The following is a 23,032-nucleotide window of genomic DNA, read 5'->3' as shown; positions in this document are numbered from 1 at the left end:
ATAGGATAAGAGAGTCAGCTGTTCTTCGGGGATCTCCCCGTGTCTGGTCATATCCCTGGCTCTTTCACCAATCCATCCCCTTTCTATTCTCTAACCCTACGATAGCAGGCCTCCACACCCCTAGCCACCATCCTTGTTCCTTGGTCTGAAGGCTTTGTCCTATTCCAGCCTCAGCTCGCTCTGTGGTTCCTCGTTGCCTCCATCAAGACAGCGCCAGGTCCCCAGGCAAAGACCTTGCCTTGCTCTCAATCTCCTGGGCATGAGGCTGGGAGGGCTTTGCTTCAATGCCAGTACCCAGGAAGATGCTAGGAACATGTCCTGCCAGGAACGGGAGACAGACGATGCTCCCTCCCTCTCTGCCAGCATTCCAGGGGAGATTAGATCTTTTGGAGATTGTCCATTTGCCCCTCCACATCCTTTTAACATGAACGGGGTAAATAATCGTGTACACAGCCCCCTGCCTCAGAGTGCTACCTTAACTCTACATGCCATCACTTATAGTGATCGTATATATCCCAGGGCAAAGAAGCGGAGGAAAGGAGCAGAACGTGTCACTTTACTGACACAGAAATCTTTTCCACATTAATAAGGGTTTTTAAATACATGAATATAAAAACTGAATGGGGAGCTGATCAAGTTCAATTACAATAAAAATACAGATTGGGTGAGCATGCAGACATTTACCTCATCAAGTCAGTAATTCAATAGCTTTTCATCTTTGGAAGGCTTTTATATGCCCAAGCTTTATTTACCTAACCCCAGAACAGCAGATATATGAGGTTCCTAGTTTTAGACAACATGAACAAATGTAAATACACTAATCTCAAGAGATGGTTTAGTCTGAAAATCTAATATATTTAATGCATATTTAAACTGTGTTAATTGATTGATCCCAATCTACTACTAAGATTGATCCTAATCAGTCTATTAAGTTTAATACCTATTTTTTACTGGATCAGTTGATTGATCACCATTTTTAAAGAACAGGCATCCCAGGGAATATTACTAACCTTTGATGTTCTTAGCCTACAGGACAAGCATAGGTCCTACTGCACAAAATTATTTAGGTATCTTTCTCCAACACAACAGAGGTCAAGGTCAGCCTTGGGCTAACCATGGCTGCTCAGATAGCCCTCATAAAAAATATTCTGTGCTTTGCCCTAGCTTTGGCATCTTAACAGCTCCAAAGTCTACCAGCGGTTCTGAGCTCTGCTCAGGAAATACAAAGAGTTCAGAAACAAAGTGAAGAAAGACACTATACCCAGCCACAAGGTGATTAGTCATCAGCTATCTTTTCAAGTTCACTAGAAATTCTAATCAATATATTCAGATCAGTGGAGACCAGTATGCCTATTGCAGTGTTACCTTGGAATTTACTCTTCTTTTCTTAACACACATGTACTGACCTATAGAGTGAACAAGACCTGAGTCTGTGGTTCAACAAAGTCATTTATTGGATATGGAGCTTTGGAAAGGTCATTTAATCTCTGTAAACCTTAGTTTCCTTGTATGTAAAATGAAGCTAATAATAAAACTTACCTTATAGACAGAAGATTGAATAAGTGTGCTTATTATAGTGTCTGGATAAATACAAATGTTAGCTATTGTAATTGTTATTCAATAGTTCAATTACTCAAGCCCTACTCAGCTTCTCCACAGGGGTAGGTCTTCCGTCTTCCTTGGTGGTAGAACTATAATCCTCTTCTTATATTATTTGCAAAAGTGAACATTATTAGATGCATTCATATTATTTACAAATTTCAACTAAAATATTCTTCCTTCCTTTTTACCCAGCCCACTTTTGCTTGCATATTAGGTTCCAAAATTCTGTCCTTTGGGGTTGAATTTTTCCATGCATGATCTCAGCCAAAAGGTGATTTTTTTGTTTAAACGCTGAATCAAATTCACTCCGTCTACTTTTGAATTAGAAGCAGATGAAAGTAACTTATTTTATTTCTCTGCCTGAAAGAAACATAGGGCTGTTTCTGTGCCCAGATAATTCACTAATAGCTGAAAGTATCCAAATATCTCATCTTCACTCAGGAAGTCTCCTGGCTAATTATGAAAATATTAATTAAGTTAGGGGCAATTGAAAAGAGTTACTTTTGAACCTGCTCAATGTGAGCTAGTATTGAGTTACTACTGTATTTGTATGGAGTCAGGTTTCAGAAACATCTGGGAACAGGTTCCCATCAAATATAACTATGGCTTTATGATCTTCTTTCTCTCGGGAAAGAGAGAGGATCCTACTGTCAGTCAGTACATTTGACCTTTGGAAATTACTCAAAAGTTAAATTTGTCCAAAACCATTCAAAAATATGCCAAAACTCTTTTCTAACGTATTGGTTTTGTGTTCTGGAGATTGCCCATTTGCCCCTTCAGAACCACTGTCCACTATTCCCATCTTGCTCTGTACTCACGAAGGCTGATCCTCATGGACACCATCCTTGGATTCATTTGCCCCAGGGCTTCTAACTGGTTTCAACCAATAGGCAGCAGAGGTTTGAGCTTAGACAGTGAGAAGAGAGTGAATTTGGGATGTACTCCCTGCTCCCCTTGTGCTAGGTTGCTGTGGGTTGACTGTGTCCCTCTACCAAAGGCTCCTGTCCTGCTCCTGTTTACATCCAGTGATTCTATGCAGCCTTGGCTAGTTGCTCCCTCACCTCACTCTTTTGCCCCTATAGGCGTTGGGATGTTAATAACTTCCTGATATTTCTAGCTCTGGGCTACTGCCCACCACTTATTGGTTTCCTTAAACTCCATCCAGGCTGTTAAGTTAGTCCCTATAGGAAACTTCCAGAAATTATCCGTTTTTGAGCGTGCCATAGCATACTTTGTGTTAAAGGCCTGTTCAGATTCTGTTCCCTCTGCCCAGCATAAGAGTCCCCGTCCTATCTGCCCAGAGAACACCCATTCAATCCTTTGAGACCTATCATGAAGGACAGCTCCTCTGTGAAACCTTCCCTTTCAGTCCTCTAGACTGTGAGTAACGTCCTTCTCTGGGCTAAAGTCTTGAGACAGGTTGCATGGGTTCAAATCCTGGCTCTACCAATTACTGCTTGTATGACCTGGCATCAATGAGTTGCTTAACTTTCCTGGGCCTCAGACTTCTCGTAAAATAGTTTTGGGAGTTAAACTAGTTACTGCTTTTAATGTGCTCAGAATACTTCTTGCAGCATTTGAATCAATAAACATTATTATTGCTGTCGTTACTATTGTTACTCTTAATCTATATCATTAGGCTGTCCATGCTACTCATCTTTGTCTCCTTGGCCTTGGCCTTGCACTAGTGGATTTTCATAAGTATTTACCGAACCTTGGAAACAGTGAATCTGGTAATTAACGTTCTCTTCTCTGGGCTGCTTTCCACTTCCAAGGAGACACTGAAGGCTGTTTGAAGTGTAGAATTCCATTTTGATTTTTTTTTTATGGAGTTGGATTTGAAGAGAAACGAAGAGCTCAGACACTGGGATTACGTTTACTTTGGATTCTCTGGTAAACCCTTTCAGGTTAAAAAGTTACAACAAGCTAAACAACCTTCAAAGAAAAGAATTGTTCCCGAATTTCCAGTATATGATACTGTTCTTTAGAAACACACAGAGAATTGAAGAGAATCCAGCGCATACGACACTTTAAAGTAGCAAACATGGGTGAGAATTTGAGAGAATGCCTATCTAAGACTGGCAGTTCCCCAGAGCCAAACTTTCAGAAAAATGACAGGTAACCTACTCAGTTTGATTTTTTTTCTATCATGAAGAGCCATCATCTGAAATGACAAAATCTGAGAGTTACATCTACTCCTTCGAGGTTACTGTTGATCACGAGGTAGTCTGCAGTAGATAAAATTTGTTCAAAGCAAACTTATTTGCTAGAAAATATGGCAAATTGATTATTGAAGTGAAAATTAAATGTTCAGGTGAGTCAACTATGCACATAAGTTGAAACCAAGTGAGTTTCCCAATCTACTCCAGAGACTATATTCCGTTTCTGGAACAGAAATTACATCCCCAAACCAACTTTGTTTCATGTCTAGACACAACCACCACAACAGTCTCTATTGTCCAGCAATCAAGTCTAGCCTTTCCTATGAAAGGAAAATTTAAAATTAGGAAGAGAAAGATGCAATAGAAGCTAATTATATACTGTTTGCATATTATTCATGAGGCGATTCATCGGAGCTTTATACGCATTATTACATTTATTAATTATAATAACATTAACAATAATCTTATGAGGTTCCTTATTATTATTCTCATTATACAAATGGAGGAGTAAAGGCAGCACCTCTTCTCTTGCCCCCAAGGAGCATTTGGAAATGTGTAGAGCATTTTTGTTTGTCACATTGTGGCTGAATCCTTCTGGTTTTGAGTGTGTGGCCGGGGATGCCACACATCCTGCAAAGCAGGGGACAGCTTTACACAGAGAAAATTAGTCTTCCCCAAGTGTCTGCACACACCCTTTGACAAACACTGTGCTTAAGCTCTAGAGGTTGGATGATTTCTGTCTAACAAATAAACTATTAATTAAGAAATAGCTCATTTGTCTGAGTTTTATTTTAATCAAATATATCAGTCCCAGTCATTAAGATTATCTGAACCCAGACACAGTGATTGAATACGACTCCATCCCAAAATGCATCTATTTGACCACCTAGACAGCCTATGAATCCTGATCTCAGATGCGAAAGTCCAATTTTTGAAGTTTTTTAAGCGATTGAAAACAAGAAGTTCTCACAAAGCCTTTAATTAGTATTCACTGCAAGCATTGTCCCAATGAGCCTGTGAGAATTGATAAGTTAACAGGTTTTTTAGCTCTAACAAATCTGTCACATTTAAATGCAAACAATTGGAAAATTATGTTGTATAGCAAGTGCAGTTTGACGTTTCAACAAATACACCAGAACCTTCCATCAGAAAATGCTACTCTCTAAAGTCATGACTCTAAAGTTGTTACATGCATTCCAGTAATGTGTCCTTATTGTTCCAAATACATTTGTTATTCCTCTCTGCCAATGTTTTCAAAGCTTATGTGCATTCTTTCCTATATCTTCAAATTTGCCCTCTGTGAGGAGTTGTCTGGAGTCAACTGTTAGTCCATTATACTCACTTTAACTGAATAAGACAAAAAAAAATATTGTTCACATCATGTGACAGGATAGAGATGATCAAGGCAAAAATATGCAAAAAGAATGGATGATCCTTTTAGACAGCAATTTTCTTTGTTAAAATGTAAGTATGACTATAATTCTCAAACTGATGGCCCCGTGTACTTAAAAAAACTGAAACTGAGCACACTCCTGTAAAGAGGAGCTCCAAAAGTGTGCCAAACCTCATTAGAATGAATCCACAGGATAATATTCATTTAAACATCTACCTTCTGTTATATACCTTTTAGAAATCAATTTTATTATGTTAAAGTCACACTTTGTATCTGTTCACATAATTTGTTCATAGCCTTATTTGCTTCATCTTTTAGGGTACACACTTTATTCCCTAATGACCCTGGAGAACAAAATGGTCTCTTCACGCTGCGATCAAGTGAAATGATGCGAACATTGGCAGAAGCATCAAGAACTTGGCAGACTAGAGATGCAGAGCCATCAAACTGAGCACTGCCGGGGACTCCAACCTGGAATAAGAAACAGGCAGAAACAGATGACATATCTGCTCTTTAGTTCATCAACCTGCCACATTTACCTGTACAAGCTTAGACTACCAACAATAAGGAGAAAAATCTCTCTTAAATGTTGCAAATGAGACCAGAGGAAAGAAGAAGTAAATAAGCACAGAAAAAGGAGGCAAGAAACCTATATTCTGGACTACTCTGCCAATTCCCAGTTGTGTAGCTTTGGGCAACTCCTTTGACGTTTCTGAGCCTATGTATCCTCATCTGTAAAATGAAGACATTCAGCTAGTTAATACTTATCATTCCTTTCACTTAAATGCTGTATTGTTTTAAGGAATCAGAAGAGAAATGATCTCAACCAAAAGATACAAAAGCTAAGAAATTCAGATGCCTGACTGAAAGAAGCTAGATTACAGATGCCTTTCAACTTTAGGAGTCTGGATTCAGAACAGAAATTGATTCATGACAGCATAACTTCACAAACGTGGCCACTCTCTCCTCTTCCCATGAGCAGCTTATCCCCACTTCACTGCTTGCCTTCCAATCAAACTTTATCATTTCTTACAACATGGGTTGGAACTATTCTCAAATCAACCTAGTTCTACACATTTCCTCCAGAGTTTCCACTCAAGAAGATTCCATGACTTAAATTGGGAATAACTTCCAGGATTCCCCAAACAGTCCCTTGTTTTGTCTGATGTGAATGCCCTGCAACATGATTTTAAGCTTTTTCCCTTGTGTTCCCCGCCTCAGTTTAAATAGAAACACCATCAACGTCTCAGCCATCCTCTCAGAGAGCATTTATGAGTCAGTCTACAGATAAGATGTCCTTGGGAGGAAACCAGAGGTCACTCTTGCTGTCAAACAAGATCTTTGTCAATATTGAAATGAGAGCTAATTTGACTTAATCTAAGTTGACAAGGATTAAAAGAGCTCCATACCAGAATAAATTTGCCAATGATATCAGAATTGGGAGACTACAACAACAAAAATACATCCACAGTCTGAGGGTACTTTTAAAGCATTTGGTAACTATAATAGAGCACCATAAAAGAAGTAACAGAAATAAAAATTCTATGTAGTTGTTTTCGGTTTAAAACTGGAGAGAGTACCGTTTCTTCAAATGACTACACGTTATAATCAATTCCTGTTCTGGGTGAAAGACACTTTTCTGTTTTGGGATTAAGAGAAGTGCACTTAGCGGACCTAACAATTAAAAAAAACAAATTATCACGTCAGTTTATAAATAATTCTATAGAGTTTATTTTATGTGGTCCTTTTCCAGAACAAAGGCAACATCCCCTCACTCCATCGTGGGTGGTTTATTATATTATTGGCTTGGTTCCCATACTGTAAGTAAGGAAATGCTATTTAATGATAATTGACATTGTTATGGCAAATGTTTTGATTACTCTCATAATCAAGATCTTGGTTACACAATTATCATTATTATTCCTGTTTCATCTTGATAACAAGATGGGTCACTTAGTGATCCCAGAGACCTGTTGACTTAACTGTTGATTGCCTGGTGGTAAAATCAGAATCAGGACAGTGTGTGTCAGAACTTAGGCAATGTGGTGGTAAGGTTGCAAACTTAACCCAGTTTGCCTGCGAATTTCAGTTTTGACACTGAGAGTTTCACGTCCTGGGAAATCCATCAGAATCAGGCAAACTGGGACAGTGGGTCACCATATGTGGTGAAGTGGTGCTAGGGTCTGGGAGTCAGAAAAGCAGGGTCTGATCTGACCCTGTCGCTCTCTCTCTGATGGCATCTATCTGGGCTTCTGTTTCCCACCTATAATAATTTGTTTAATTTGTCTTTTAAAACATCTCTATATAGTAGTTCACTTGAGTGTCTTTTGAAAACTGTTATATAAAAATATTAGATCTTTTCATTTTTTTATTACAGACTAGCAGCCTGAACTGATATCCAGAGAGCCGTGGATTGCATAGCTTCTGTTTAACATCATTAGATACTATGGTTCATTGAGGTGATGCTTGGGGTGAAGTCTTGGTTTCATAGTTGTTAAGCTTACTTTATGCCCATAGAAAAGTTCTCTTCTTTATTTAAATCTGAGCAGTTGTGTGGGTTGGAGGGAAGAGCACTGAGTTAAGTTGCATCTGTGTCATGTATTAGCCGTGTGACTTGGGGTGAATGACCTAACTTTCTTAGCTTCAGCGTCTTCATTGAAAAATAGACAATAATTCTTGCACAACATGTCTCAAGGGATTGTTTGATTATGAAATAATGTATGTAAAAATGTAAAAACTGTCAAGTGATATACAATATAATACAAACAGTATACTGTTTATTGTAATACCTAATATGTTATAACACTGTATATAGAATCATTGATATCAATTCCAAGATGCATACTAGGACTTTGTCCTTCAGTCACAATGCCATGATATTCAAAGCCCAGAGTGTTCTAGGGAGAAATTATGAAATTATATGGACAAAGAATGATAAAGCTGGAAAGAATTTTAGGCACCATCTGGTCCAACTCCTGAAGTATAGACCTCACACTCTGATGCCCTGAAATGCAAAGTGAATTCATTTCCACAGCTAACTATAGGTGATGCCACACTTGACCTCCAGTCTCTCAGCTCTGAATTCAAACCTCTTTTACTACACCTCTTCGTTTCCCCTCCCCAGGGCTTAAAAGTCAGTGCCTTTGATTTTGTACCTAGCTATTTTGCACATTTTTATTTTATTCTCCTAGGAAGATTACAACTTAGTCTAAGAAACCGCCAGGACAGTTGTGAAATACTTAATACACAAAAGGATTGGACATAACCTTTAACTCTTTAGTCAATAAATGGTGTCTAAGACAGAAAGGGTATGATGATCGGCATCTAGCCAGCCTTTCCATATCCATATTCATGACTTGCTACCCTTCTTCAGGTAAGCCTGTGAAAGAGAGAGAGGGAAAAGGAGAAAGAGACGGAGACAGAGAGAGTAAAGATAAATATAGACTAAGCTGGATGTATAAGCAGAATATCTACTGCATAAATATTTGAAATCTCACTCAGACTGACCTGTAGTTGAAGTTGGGAAAGTACTCAAGGGAAACTACAAAATTAGAAATGCAGTCTGGCAGGAAGATGTGGTGAGGAGCTGGAGGGGAAAAGGAAGTCCAGGGCTATGGGGAAACCTCTAGTAAACAGAGAGTCCTAAGCAGACTGGAGCAAAGTCAGCATATGAAGGGATTTCCATTCTCTATTGTTTCCGTTCTCTACAAATAGCTCTAGAGACCTTATAAAATAGACACTCCGGAGTCTTATCCCAAGAATCTCACTAAGTACATGGAAGGGGCTTGTCCATGAATCTGTATTTTAAAAAGTGATTTAGATACCGGATCCATGGCCTACATACTCTTTAAGCAGCATGCCCTCTGGCATCCTTTTGTATCTTTCAGTGTCTCCTTTGCCCTAGCACCTCCAGCCTCCCTCCAAGACTCATCAAGACCACTTGCAGAGCCAAAGCTTCAGACATGCTTCTTTTGGAACCATGAAAGGGGAAGAGACAACGGGATGCTTCACTGAAGATTTAGGATGAAGCCAGAACTTAAATTTCCATCTGGATGGTCATAATAGTGGTGGTGATGATGATGATGATGATGATGATGATGATGATAGTCATCACAGAAGTTCTCACAATGTGTCAGGCACTTGGCTAAAGGCTTTACACACAGTGTATCAGGTGAACTCACAACGACACTCTGAGGAGGAAGGGTGGGGGCAGCATCGTTAACTTCATTTCAGAGGAAACTTTGGTTTTAAAAGTAAAGCAATTTGCCCAAGGTTACACGTCTATCAGGCAGCAGAAATGAGTCAAAACCAGGAATCTTTGCGTGTAAACCCCATGTTCTTAATCCCTATAGTTATTGCTTTTCAATAGTTATCTTTTAGACATGGCTCTTCTCCAGTTAAAACTCAAGTTTCTCCTCAATGCTGCAGCTTTCATGGATTCCTGTCTCTCAGGAGCAATTTCTCTCCCAATTGTGTTGCCATCCATAACATTTTACCTAACTCAGCTGTATTTGCATTATACTTATCAGTTTGGACTCTGTCTCTCTGGCTTGACTGAGAGCTCTTGGAAGACAAGAGTGATATTTTATTCTACTTTGCACCTCCTTGCTTGCCACCAGTATCAACTCCATAAGTGATGGCTGAATTGAGCATTTAGATAATGCTATCTTTTAAGTCAAAGTTTCTATAAAATACTGTTGTTATTGTTTTCAATGCCAAGCAGATTTTGAAAACTATAAAGCTATAATTTGAAAGTGATGGAAATTAAGAGGGAATAATGATTAGAGACATCTTTTTTCCCCTGTCCCTTGAGAGCAAATTCAGAGGAGCATTCTTGAAGTTTGAAGGGAAGTTCTTAACTGCAAATAAGGTAACATGTGGAATTTATTATGTCAATTATTTATATGAGCTGAAAGTAAAAATAGGCTCAGGAAGGGTTTAGATAAATTCAACGATGAGAGCTGCATAAGAAATTGTTAATAGCAAATTAGGCTGGTTCAGGGCATGTCCATAATTCATGAAGGAAAACTGTCCTCTTCCCTCAGAGAGGCCCTTTGGTCCCAGTATCGAGAGCTGAGGGAGAGATTAATAGGAATTCGTCCAATTTAACGTGGTGTCTCCATTTATAATTTTTTTTTAACTTTTGCACTTGCATTTTGATCTCATATGCTGAGCAAGAATTGGCACTAGAGCTAAAACTCCAAGATTAATAAAACTGAATCAAGCTCTACCTAGCACACCGCGGATACTCAATAAATATTATGGAACAGTAAAATGGATGATAGAAAGCTTGGTTACTTTTCCCATGGGTCACAGAGGACACTTTCAATAACCTTGTGGGGCTCACATGATTCAACACCAGTGCTATAAATCACTTGAATTGTTTGTTCAAAATCTCTTGATCAAACTATGGTATCCAAAATAATGAAAAAGAAAATACTGATCTTGATAATCCAGTTCAGTTTACGAATATCATGGAATCATTCCCTGAGAATTTCCTAGCATCAACATGATTGGATCCGAGTCACTATGAAGACTTTAAGTCTCAAAGGGTTGGCACAAATATTTTGAGTGTCCCCCCCCCCATCCCAGTCTCTATGAACCCTTCCACCAAAGACACTAAAGGGAAGACACCATTTTAATTCAAAAAGAAGCAGGAACATGGAACACTCTCCCTGGATGGTCCTTCCCGATTACTTTGTTATTGACTGTTGAACAAATTATCCTTAATAAAAAAACTTATTTATTAGACTTCTATATATGTACTTAGTATTAGCTATTTCATCAAGGAAGGCTCTTGTATTATGTATCATAACCATTTCTCCAAAGATCTGATTATTGCATGTAATTTCACTTCCCTCCAGAACTAGCAGTGAAGCTGGTTAAGTCACAATTACCAATATAACTGCAATATAAAATTAGATGTGTATTTCCACAGGCCCTTCTCATTTTGCCCAACTCTCTGTGGGCATGGATAGCACAAAGTTAAAATGCTTAAGATCAAGGTAATCGGATCACCACTAAGTAAGTAAAATGTAGTTGCCTATATGAGGTAACACTGCTCCACCTGTGAGGAATGAAGAACAGTCACAGTGCCCTGCCTGCCATCCCTGTTGAGTTATTAGTAGCAAAGGAAAGAACCCTTGCCCTTGGCACATAAGCTATCACACTGGAAATAGATTTTTCCAAAAGTGCAATCTGATCATCCTTGCTGAATGTCTCTAAACTCAAAATTATCACTGGAGTTCAAGGTGGACTGAGATTTCTAGAAATAAAAGGTCCATGAGAATGGATGCCCATGCACACACATGCACATACACACACACGTGTGCACGTGCTATTTAAAGATTTTCAGTGCACTCAGAGAAAGAGGCAGACCGTCCTCTTTAATCAGTGGCTGATTATCAAGAATTTACAGAGATTTTAGGATGCAATCTGCGCTGGGCTGGCACTGTGGGAGCAGGGTAATGGTAGAAAAGTAAACTAGTAGAAACAGTAAAATAGTAGAATAGTACTGTCTCTAATCCAAAGGTGCATAGAATTTGTAAGGGAGAGCAGACAAGGAGATATTACTAAATAAAGTGATTCATAACAAATGCTACGTTATGGGTCATATTCATACAAATTCAGCAAACTTTCATTGAGTATCTCCTAAACACGAGGCCCTCTGCCAGGTGTCTAGAGGATAAAAAAGAGTGAGGTTTAGGTCTTATTATTGAGAAGGGGAGGGAGATAAGGGAAATAATCTCAAGGCAGGCCTGTAACGAGGCCTTCTGCTTGGTGCTTCAGCCCACTGACTGACTGAACAGGCATAACAGCTCCTAAGCCAAATAGCAGCATCTCAACTTTACAGATGCGGAGCCTGAGGGTCAGAGTAACTCTTCCAAGATTTCACCTGCCGCTAGACTCAGCATTCTATCTAAGAAAGCCTGTGTGGACTTGTTCCTCACACTGGACCCTTCTAGATCATGGAACTTGTAATTCAGGCCAGGGGTTACCACAGGCTGATGTGGCCTGTGATGACTCGTCACTGGTTCTTTGGCAAAATGAAAAACACAAGGACAATATTGTGAGTTTTTCATAGATCTAAATTGATTAAATTGAAGGGACTATCCATTCCTATGAAGATGTTTCTGTCCTCCTCTCATGATAATAAACATCCATTTAGGAAATTATGCCAGGGGTTGATATTTTTAAAACTTATTTTTTCTAGAAATGTAAACTCAGAATTGGTACTCTGTCTCAGCTGCTCGTGCGTTGTTTTGATTTTTTTTCTTCTAAATGGTGCTTGAACTCCAGAATCTGGGAAGCACTAACTGAATAGACAATTTTGAGGTCAGTCTGTGTATAGAGCTTGGTGATATGAAAAGTTCTAGAAACTTTCAGTGGATTTTTAAAAGGACAAAAGAAATTCTGGAAGCCTTGGCTTTAGCTCCATACTATTTTCCAACTCTCCTCCATCTACAGTTTTTTGACAAGTTGCTCAAACCACGGGGAAATACCTCCTTTTGTGACCTCCCTGGAACCTTACGCTGCTTAGACATCTTGTTTGATATGAGGAATGAGAGCCACTTATATGAAAACAAGACAAAAGTGTTGGCAAAGTGCACCAAAAAGAAAGAACTGTTACTCCACTTTAGTTTATTTTTCTACTTTAAAGGATAAACACAGCCAGCCCCATCCACTTCAGTTTGCCTTTCCTGATGCTACAAGGCTGCAGTGCAGCTGTCAATTCCCTCCCACCTCAACGTTGACAACTCGCTGAAAACACGTATCAGGCAGGATAGAGAAAGGAAGCTTGCTATGTCAACAACTGAAGAAGAAACGCGTCTTGTAGTGGCATTCACTATATGGGTCTGGCTACTAACAGAGACAGAGCAGTGGTGGGAATGGTGGTGGGAGTTGCAGATGAGAAAAGTTTATTGCTCAGCCAGAGAGGCAATAATCTGGATTTTTCTGCCTTAATGTCTTTTATGCCCACGACATGTTTCCTTTTCCCAAATTTGAAGCTTTGGATAGATCTTAACGAGAAGGACAAAGAGTCACAAAATATCATCTGATTTATGGTTGTGTGTTGTCTTAGTAATGTCGGTAAAGTGGCTGAACTGGTGCTCCCAGGGCCCAGCCCCCTCGAAGATGAGGCAACATCAGTGCAACTCAATGCAACATTTGTCGAACATCTCATCCGCGTGGCAGTCAATGCAACATTTGTCGAACATCTCATCCGCGCGGCAGCTGATGAGGCGAAGGCTCTGAGCTAGTCGAGGGAAGAGGCCTGGTTTATTACCGTTGTAGTCCCACTCCCAGCATGGTTCCTGGCACCTAGAAGGCATGTACCAGATTCTCAATGAATAAATAAATGGAGAGGTACAATACATGTTCAATAAATATGCACGAGATAAAGACCTGAATGTTCTGTCTCTGTCCAGTGTGTTATTTGAGGGTCAAGACTGAGTCAATAGAAGTGAACTTTTCCCTTCATTTAGGAAAACTTATAGTAATGTCACGATCGCTCAAGGTTCATTTTTGTCTACATGTCTGTGTCTGTGCATCTCTCACTGCCTCTGTCTATGTATGTATGCGTGTATCTATCCATCTATCTATCTATCTCTAGGACTCTCTCTCTCCTTTTCCTTCTCTCTCTCTCTCTCTTTCTTTCTTGCTTACTTTACTTTCTCAGTGGCTTAAAGGAGTCACAGCAGAAAAATTTCAGAGGAAAAAAAATTCCAGCCCAGTGTTTCCTTTATCAAAGAAGGGATTAGACCCATTCCTGTGACCTGTGCCTTCATTTCTTTCTCGCACCCACCCCCACTCGCTTTAGTCCTCCAGCAGCAAGGCCATGGCCTTGTGAGCTCTGAGAGCCCTCTGCAGCACTGTCATTTGTTCTGTCCCTGAGACTCTCCAGGAAGCCACCAGGAACAGAATACACGGAAGGTGGTACTGATTTACTCTGGAGGGCTTGTGAAATTGTCGGGCATAAAAGGAAAACTCTAGGCAAAAATCACCAATGTCCTCTACTAAATGAGGCTTGTCATCACTTTCAAGGGACAAAGATAGCCCTGTTTCATTTGCTACAGTCTCTTCAATTAGATTTTTTTTTTTTTACCATGATGCTTTTTGGGCTGTTGGTCAAGGTTGTTAAAAGAAAGAGGAGGTGCCGCAGTTCAGCAACCTCTAATGTGAAAGTGAGTGATTTTCCGATTTCCTCTGGTTATGTGACACTCCTTACTGACTCCCAGGAGCACACCCTGCCACAGCCTGCTGGCACTTCCCACACCAGCCTCCCACTGACCTGCGACCACATCCATAAGCAGCAGAACCAGGGTCTCGTAACCTGCAGCCTCACCGCACACACTGCACCCACCACCACCTTCTGCCTGCACCGGGCCGGAGCTAGGACTCTGGCTTGCAGGTCCTATCCTCACAGCATGGTGCTGCGGATCTGGATCCGCCCTGGCGTTACCCCTTGCTCCTGGCAGACTTCCTTCAGAGACACACTCTGCACCAGGAGGAGTTCCTTTCTCATGGCCCGAGCTCCACTCCTTCAGGAGGACCTGTCACCCCCGAGCGAGCCTCACACTTGGCTCACATGATGAGCAGAGCTTCCCCGGAACAGCGGCCTCTTTTTGCCCATCTTTCAAGCCCTGGATCAAACACCACCACCTTCGTGAAGCCTCGCTCAATTTGCACCTGTTGCAAATTCTCTCCTCTCATCCCATAAGAATTTTTGCTGTGGGCATCTGATAAATGACTTATGAGCACCCAACCTCAATTTTGTCATTTGTAAAACAGGACACATAATACATACCAAGAAGTTTGTCGTGAGGAAAAAATAAAATAGCATATACGAGCACCTGACACAGAAAGGGTGTTCAACAAATCTGAGTTTCATTTGTTCATATATCACAAATTCTATTTTCATTATTTGTACATACAGTCATCCCCAGATACCCGCAGAGCATCGGTTCCAGAACTGCCTCCCATACCAAAATGCAAGGATGCTCAAGCACCTTAGACAAAAAGGCATAGTATTTGCATATAACCTATGCGCGTCCTCCTGTATACTTTAAATCATCTCTAGATTACTTATAGTACCTAATACAATGTAAATGCTATGTAAATAATCATTACACTGTATTGTTTAGGGAATAATGACAAGAAAAAAAAGTCTGTACATGTTTAGTACAGATGCAACCATCGTAGACCTTTCCATCCACGGCTGGTTGAATTCTCAGATGCAGGTCTGTGGATATGGAGACCTGACTGTATACCTTATCTACAATACTTCATAAGCTCCCAAGGTGCAGACACCATCTTATTCATCTTCGTGAGTTGCCTAGCATTGTTCTTTGCATATAGCTTCTTTAAAGTATTGTATATTGAATGAATAAAATCACTTCTCTGCCTCAGTTTTTTCATCTGTAAAATGTGAATGAAAGTAGCTTAGTTATTTCAAAGCATTATTATCAGAATAAATTAAAATGTTACATGTAAAAACATTTTGAAAGATAAAAAGACCAAATGCTAGGCAAGTGTGAGCTATCATTTGATATATTATTACAATATATGGTCACTGAGCCAACCAATGTTACCCAATTTATCCAGTAGAGGGCAATGACACACACATGGATATTCAGATTCTTTGTAAGACTCCAAAACCATAAATTAAAAAATGAGAAACACTTTAGTATTATGCAAACAAAATAAAGCTATTTTTCTGCATTCACCTGTTTTTCTTATAATCTCTTTTACTGTTTGTCTATGTAATTTGTATGTGTAGAAAGAATCTTCGACTCCATTGGGTGTTTCCGGTGTGGTTCAATGACCTGATGTTCTAATTCCTCTATTTGAATTCCCACTTGCCCATTTGCCCAGGGCAAAGGATGATTCCAGTCTAGCCAATGGGAAGTGAAAGCTGTTTTCACTGGTTTTCTTCCTCGATCCTGCACCAAAGCATTTCTACAGGGCTGGTGAGGGCTTGGTCCTGATCTGGAAAGCAGCCTGGAAGGGTTTCCGTGCTGGAGGACGGACTGGAGAAAGACTTGGAAAAACAATGCCAACCATTGTTTCCCCTAGCCTGCATTGGCTCCCCATAGTCTGCTCTACTGAGACACTGAACCCATTGACTAAGCCACTGACATTTTCTTAGGACGGGCTAAGTCTCGCAGAGAGAAGGGAACGACAAAGGGAGGTGGATGAATGAGTTCAGGCAGCAGAGTGTACTCACTTACAGGCTTCTACTCTCCACTCAAGTCTGAACTTAGTAAGTTTCAAAGAGAAAACTGGCTTGAAGATGTACATAAGTGTGTGGGATTTGCCCCTGAGGAAATCAAAATTTAATATAAGGCAGTCAAACATAACTTAGATTAACAAAACTTGAATGATACATTGAGTACCTACATTGAGTCAGGCACTGGGCTAGGGAGGGACAGATGATACAATGATGAGATGTGATTCTTCCCTTCAAGGAACTCATAGTCTAGACCAGAGAGTGGAGAACCCAATGTGAAAGCAATGAGAAATAAAGAGACGCAAATATTGTAATAATAGAAATACCTATAGTCAGTTATGCTTTAAGGCTCATTTTCAAAAATAGGAATTTGTTCCAATGATTGTTATATTAGGGAATGACTTGAGCAGAACGTGGATTTTGCATCTGATTATGCACAGTTTCACCTGCAAGACACACTAGGTGAATGCAGAAAACTCACTCAGATGAACGGAGCAGCGTAGGAATATCCAAAAACACACGCACGCACACATGGAGACGTGCCTCCACTCCCTCAGTTCATCAAGTGGGACCCGAGCCACACACATCATCCTCTGGGGTCACGTTTCCTTCAGATTCCAGATAACCCTCCTTCCAGCACTTCACCATAACTCACAAGCTGAACCCTCCAGACAACTGCTTCTGCAAGCAACCTTCAGTCTTTTTCAAGGTCAAGTGCCATATCTTTTGTGGCATTTATGTATTTCTTAACCATTTCACATGTATAAAACTGTATGGCTGTTTTCATTCGGTTTCTATCTTTTTGTGTGTTAATGTGTTACAAAGTTTGTGAATGTTATATCCCTAACCTCACTTTTCCCATAAGTCCTATGGTTGTCACTGTTTGATTTTCCATAGCACAGTGACTTTTAGGAACACATACGTGGTGTTCTTGCACAACTGACTGTACAGCAAGGCTTTGAGCACATATGGCAAGGATCTCGTGCCCTGGCGGAGGCGGGACGGGGTCCAGGAATGCCCTTCCTGAGAGATGAATACAGAGAGCCGCAGAGATGCAGAGGAGCTTAGGTGCCGTCTTTTTTTTTCATCCTTTTTAACTCACCTCATTATAAAACCAACAACAAACAAGGACTTAAAATGGCTTAAAAAATGCATTTAATATAGTAAGGCAAAATACATGAAAAACAACTTTTTTTTGTTTGTTTTTTTCTTGAGGAAGAATAGCCCTGAGCTAACTACTGCCAATCCTCCTCTTTTTACAGAGAAAGACTGGCCCTGAGCTAACATCCGTGCCCATCTTCTTCCACTTTATACATGGGACACCTACCATAGCATGGCTTTTGCCAAGTGGTGCCATGTCTGCACCCGGGATCCGAACCCATGAACCCCGGGCCACCAAGAAGTGGAACATGCAAACTTAACCGCTGCACCACCGGGCCAGCCCTGAAAAACAACTTTTAAAAATTAGGCAGAGAGAAAATTAAAAGAGGAAAACAAGATAAACCCTGGTGTTAGGTAAACTTACAGAAGGCATGCCTCCAGTTCCATGCAAAGATCTGTTAGAGACAAACCACACGTCTATCCCTAAGCTTCGTAGCCATCAGCACGCGGCTGTTCACTGGTCTGACTGGATCCAGAGAGGATTTTGCAAAGTCTATACTGCACCATACAAAATGGTAGTCACTACCCACATGCAAGTACAGCACTTGAAATGCAGTTAGTCCAAATTGCTATGTGCTACATGTAAAGTATACGCTAAATTTCAAAGACCAGCACACACGCCAAAGTAATGCAAAAATCTCATTAATAAGTTTATAATGCTTACTTGTTGAAATTATAATATTTTGTAATAGACTAAATAAAATACAATTCTCAAATTTATTTTACTTGTTTCTTTTTTATTCTTTTCAATACGGCTGCTTGAAAATTCTAAATTACATGTGTGCCTCACATCTGTGGCTTTCATCATGTTTCTTTTGTACATCCCTGATCCAAGGCAATGTAGAGGCTACACATGGTTATAGATGATCATTTATAAAGGCCTAGTTCTGAGTTACAGTGAGTTCAAATGATGCTTCTGGACAAATGTCTGTGATGCAGACTTCTATGTACTTGGTGAGGGGAAGAGCAATTGTTTGAGCTATTAGCTAAAATGAGAAGAGCATTAATGTGCTCTGGGGAAAAGCAAGAAGGCTGATTAGGTCATGAACCAAAAAAAAGACTCTACCTCCTTGCTGGGAGTAAGATCCGGGAAAGAACAAGAATTAATCTCCATGAGATGGAGTATAGTGTGCATGTCCTTGGATATCAGCCAATGCTGCACGTGGGTGTGTGCACGTCCATGTGTGTGTCCATGCGTGTGTCCTGCTATGTAGCCCCACAGTGTATGTGTGTGTGCACCCATGTGTGTGTTCTTGTATGTGCACCTGTGTGTGAATACATGCCCATGTGTATGTGTATATGTGCATACATGTGTGCCCTTGTGTGTGCTTGTATGCATTTCAGGCAGGCCCATCCATACATATGTTTGTGTGTTGTGTACCCTTGTGTGTGACTGTGTGCATGCACACCCTTGTGCATGTGTGCCTGGCCTTTTATATGTGTCTGTGTGTCTTAGATGCATGCCCGTGTATATCTTATATGTTCATCTACGTGTACACGTTTGTCCTTCTGTATATGTGTGTGCACACAGTGTGTCCTTGTGTGGGGTATGTGCCCATGTGCATGTGGTTATTTGTGTGTGTCCTTGTACATATGTGTGTATATTACTTGTACATGGTATAGATGAGCAAATTGGCTAGGAGGGAGAAGTAAGCTTGGAAAGATATATCAGATCCCAGACGGTAAACGATTTTATACATCAGGCTTAGAACTCATCCTGTAGATATTGACAGGTTTCAAACCAGAAAATGCTATCTATGGATAGATTTGCCTTTTTTGGGGGGTCACATTGGCTGCAGTAATGAACCAAAAACTGGACAAGAACAGTTCTATTGAGGAAAGGGATATCTACACATTTTGATAATTTCTTAAAAATTAGAAAACGATATTTAAAGTTGAAGCTCTTATGTATTCTATAGAATGTATATCCTTTTCCTTTAAATATCTAAAAACCTGAAATGAAAGCTGGAACTGTCCCTTAGCAACGTCAGTCCCAGAGGACAGTGGTTTAAAACATCATGCACTTAATCATTAAGTTTAGATAGTATATTTTCCCTTATTTGCAAAAGCATTTCAAAAAGGCTTTTTGTGTCATCATGTAAGAAGGGCTTAGGGTTCTCCTTCTTCTTTGAATGAAAAGTAAGCAAGACCCCCATGTGGTTATGAGCGTGGGCCCCAGTCTGCTGGAGTCAGGGCTAAAAGTTGAACTCAGAGCTCAGAGCAGAGCGTGAGATTCAGAAAACTACCTGCTTTTCTGCCCTAGAATACATGTAAAGACATGAGTGACGAATATTTTCAGAAGATGGGAGAGATTTGCTGCCTCCCCTCCACTGCCACTCAATCATGTGTACCTCTGACCCACTCCTTTCTTAATCTCCTTAATCTGGCCCATTTACACAAACACAAAGGGATGACGTCACCATATGTGTAGTTAGGGTATCTGTGCCTTTTAGGAAGATTAACATCAAAGGACATATTTTTCCTACCTACAATCTTGGAGAGTGACTAATTTTAACTGTTCAGGCCCTTGCATACTAATGAGTTCTGCTACATCAGTGGGAGAAAAAGAATCTACATGGAGGCCAGGTAAACGCTCAGGAATTCTGATCAATCTTCTAATCGTCACGTCTTTACTTGGCTCCACCTTGCAATGTCAGGCAGGGGTTTACAGAAAATGAGTGACAAAAAGCCCCAGTTTTCACAAACTTAGACTCAAGTGAAGTCATTTCAGTGCTAAATATACTGTCAAATATTTTAGCTGTTAAAATGAAAACAGTCAATCTAAATTATTTGACAAAAATATACATGGAATATTGGGTTTGGCCCCGTAGACTGAGCCCTAGACTGAGTAATGTGGATGTGGAGCTGTGGGGCACTGGATCTCATGATATGTACGCACACACAAGCCAAAATAGAGAGGGCCGACGCTAGCTCAGTCTCCGGGAACCTCATAGATGCTCCGAGTTTAAAGTTTTTGCAGTGGAAAGTGAGTGATGGAAATAGGGAGTGAGAGACACCATGGGGGGCAATCACAGAGTTTTAAGTGACTTGGTCAATTTCATGTTAGTTCTGTTACTCTTACTCCAGCAGCTGTGATCAGAGGAATGACACTGGGGGTAAAGTAAGAAGCTGTTAAAATATTCCAGACAGAAGGCAGCCAGAGCTTCCGAATCAGTAGTGGTGGTCATGGTGAAGAAGAGAAGAAAAAATGTCAGAGCTAAGGTAAGACTTAGTAAGTGATTGTATGTGAGAGAGAAAACAGAAAGGGACAAGGATTGACTGGTAGTTTCCTAGCTTACACCACGGTAGATGGTAGGGCCACCTGAAATAGAGAATATAGAGGGAGGAACAGAGTCCACAGGATGAGGAAGAGTTCTGCTTTGAATATTTTGCATTTGTAGTGGTTTGGAACGCCTGCTGGAAACATGTCCAGCAAGTCATCAGGGAGATATGGCTCTGAAGCTTGAGACACAGGTCTGAACCATACATACAGATTAATGAGTCACCAGCATGCTAAAATAGAAGAAACCATGGACGTGACTGAGATGAACACATGGAGGGTATCAATTAAGAAGAGTTATGGCTGAAACCCAGCCAAGTCTGGCAATCTCTACACTCCAGGCACTAGTGGAAGGAAAGGAGTCCACAAAAGAAAAAGGAAAAACAAAAGGGAAGAACAATTAGGAAGAACGGGGAAAGTGCAGTGTCGTGGAAGCCAGTGGAGTGGAAGGGCCTCAGGGGACCTGGGGAGGCTCAGGAAGTAGACGCTTCTGACCCGAGTGCTGAGTTCCGAAGAGGAACTGTTCTGGAGAACCAGATGGGGAAGAGCATAGCTGAAAGGGAGACCAGCTCTGTGAGGTGTGAGCCCCCTAAGGATGCTCACTTCGAGTCTACAGATTTCTCATTCTATGGCATCAATGCTGTGTGCCGAGCAACGGCTTAAACGTAAGTTTATCAAAATGAAATGACTTCTGTAACAAAACAAAATAAGTGGCCAAACTGAGTGGTATTCAATTGAAAACTATAATAATCATAAGTAATATTTATGCTAAACTTTCCATATGATTTTTTTACACACATCACTTCATTTAAACTTCACAGCAACCCATGCCTTAGACAGTATTATCATCCTTGCTCTAACACGAAGAACTTGAAGTCGATGACTGGCCTAAGGCCATATTGGTAGCATAAGGCAGATCAGGGACTTGAATTTCGGTCTTCTGAATTCAAGCCCGTGCTTTCACAGTTGTATTGCACTGAGTCCAGTTTCTTTAGTGAATTCTTTGTCCGTATCTGGCACAGCACACAGCAGAAACCTGGGGCCATACAACATGCAGGTCCCAGAGAGACTTTACCCCAGGGTTTGTGGCACGGGGTGATGTAGCTAAGGTGACAATTCTGGCTTGCAATTATAGAAAACAGGAGCTTCCACTGAATTGCCTTAAGGCTGCTTCCCTTTGCGAAGCGTCACTGCTCTCGTAGTTGTCTATCCTGCAAATATACTCTCCTCCTTCCTCTCTAACAGTCTCATTCTTGTTTGGAATGGCGATGTGCTCAGCACCAATCCTCACCTCCCCAGTTTCCCCAGGCAAGCAATGGCCACGTGACTGCACCTGGAGACAGGCCTGGCTGGCACGCTCTCTGTGCGCTGTTTGCTCTTTGCCCATTTTTCCTGGAATGTAAACACAATGGCTGGAGGTGCAGCTGTAGTTTTATGAACTGGAGGACAGAAGCCCTAGGGTAAGGATGGCGAAACAGGAAGACAGAAGGAGGCAGCCTCTGATGGCACTTTTGAGCTATCACACCAGCCACGGATAGCCCAGCGACAGACTTCTTGCTAAGTGTGAAAATCAAAGTCCTTACTTATTGAAGATGTAGTCTTTTAGCTATTCTGTTAATTGTTAAATGTGACCCCAGCTGATACAAAGAGCACCCACGCCAGTGTTTCCCCGTACCGCCCAGCATTCTTCATTCACTGATGTTGCCTTTCTGTACATGGGTTTGGTAACTCACAATTTAGAGGTGCAGAAGGAGGAGCCGTTTCTTCCACTAAGGGAACATGCAGGCAGCTCGTGCTTAGGGAAGATCCTTTCAAACCAAACAGTTGCACTTCTTTCAAAATAAGCTAGAGAGAAGCAAAACCGTAGGATACTTTACAATCTAACAGAAATAACTTGCTACACAGAATAGTGGTTAAGTGGCTTTGAAGTTATACAGACTGTGGCGTGCATTTCAACTCTGTTACTTGCCAGCTGTTTTACCTTGGACAAGTTACTTAGCTTCTCTGAGCCCTAATTCACCTATCTGCAAACCAATAATTATACCAACTTACAGTGTTGTTAAAGTGATTAAATAGAAAAATGTCTGTACAGTACCTTGTATAGAGTTTGGCACAATCAGCACAACCTTCACTAACATTAGATATTAATATTAAGGAAGATAATCCATGCTACTTTCAACATAAACCACTTTGCATAACATTTG

The sequence above is a fragment of the Equus przewalskii genome, chromosome 19, assembly GCF_037783145.1.
Source record: "Equus przewalskii isolate Varuska chromosome 19, EquPr2, whole genome shotgun sequence".
Classification (NCBI taxonomy): Eukaryota; Metazoa; Chordata; class Mammalia; order Perissodactyla; family Equidae; genus Equus; species Equus przewalskii.
The sequence above is the reverse complement of the archived record's forward strand: the minus strand, read 5'-3'. Positions refer to the sequence as shown.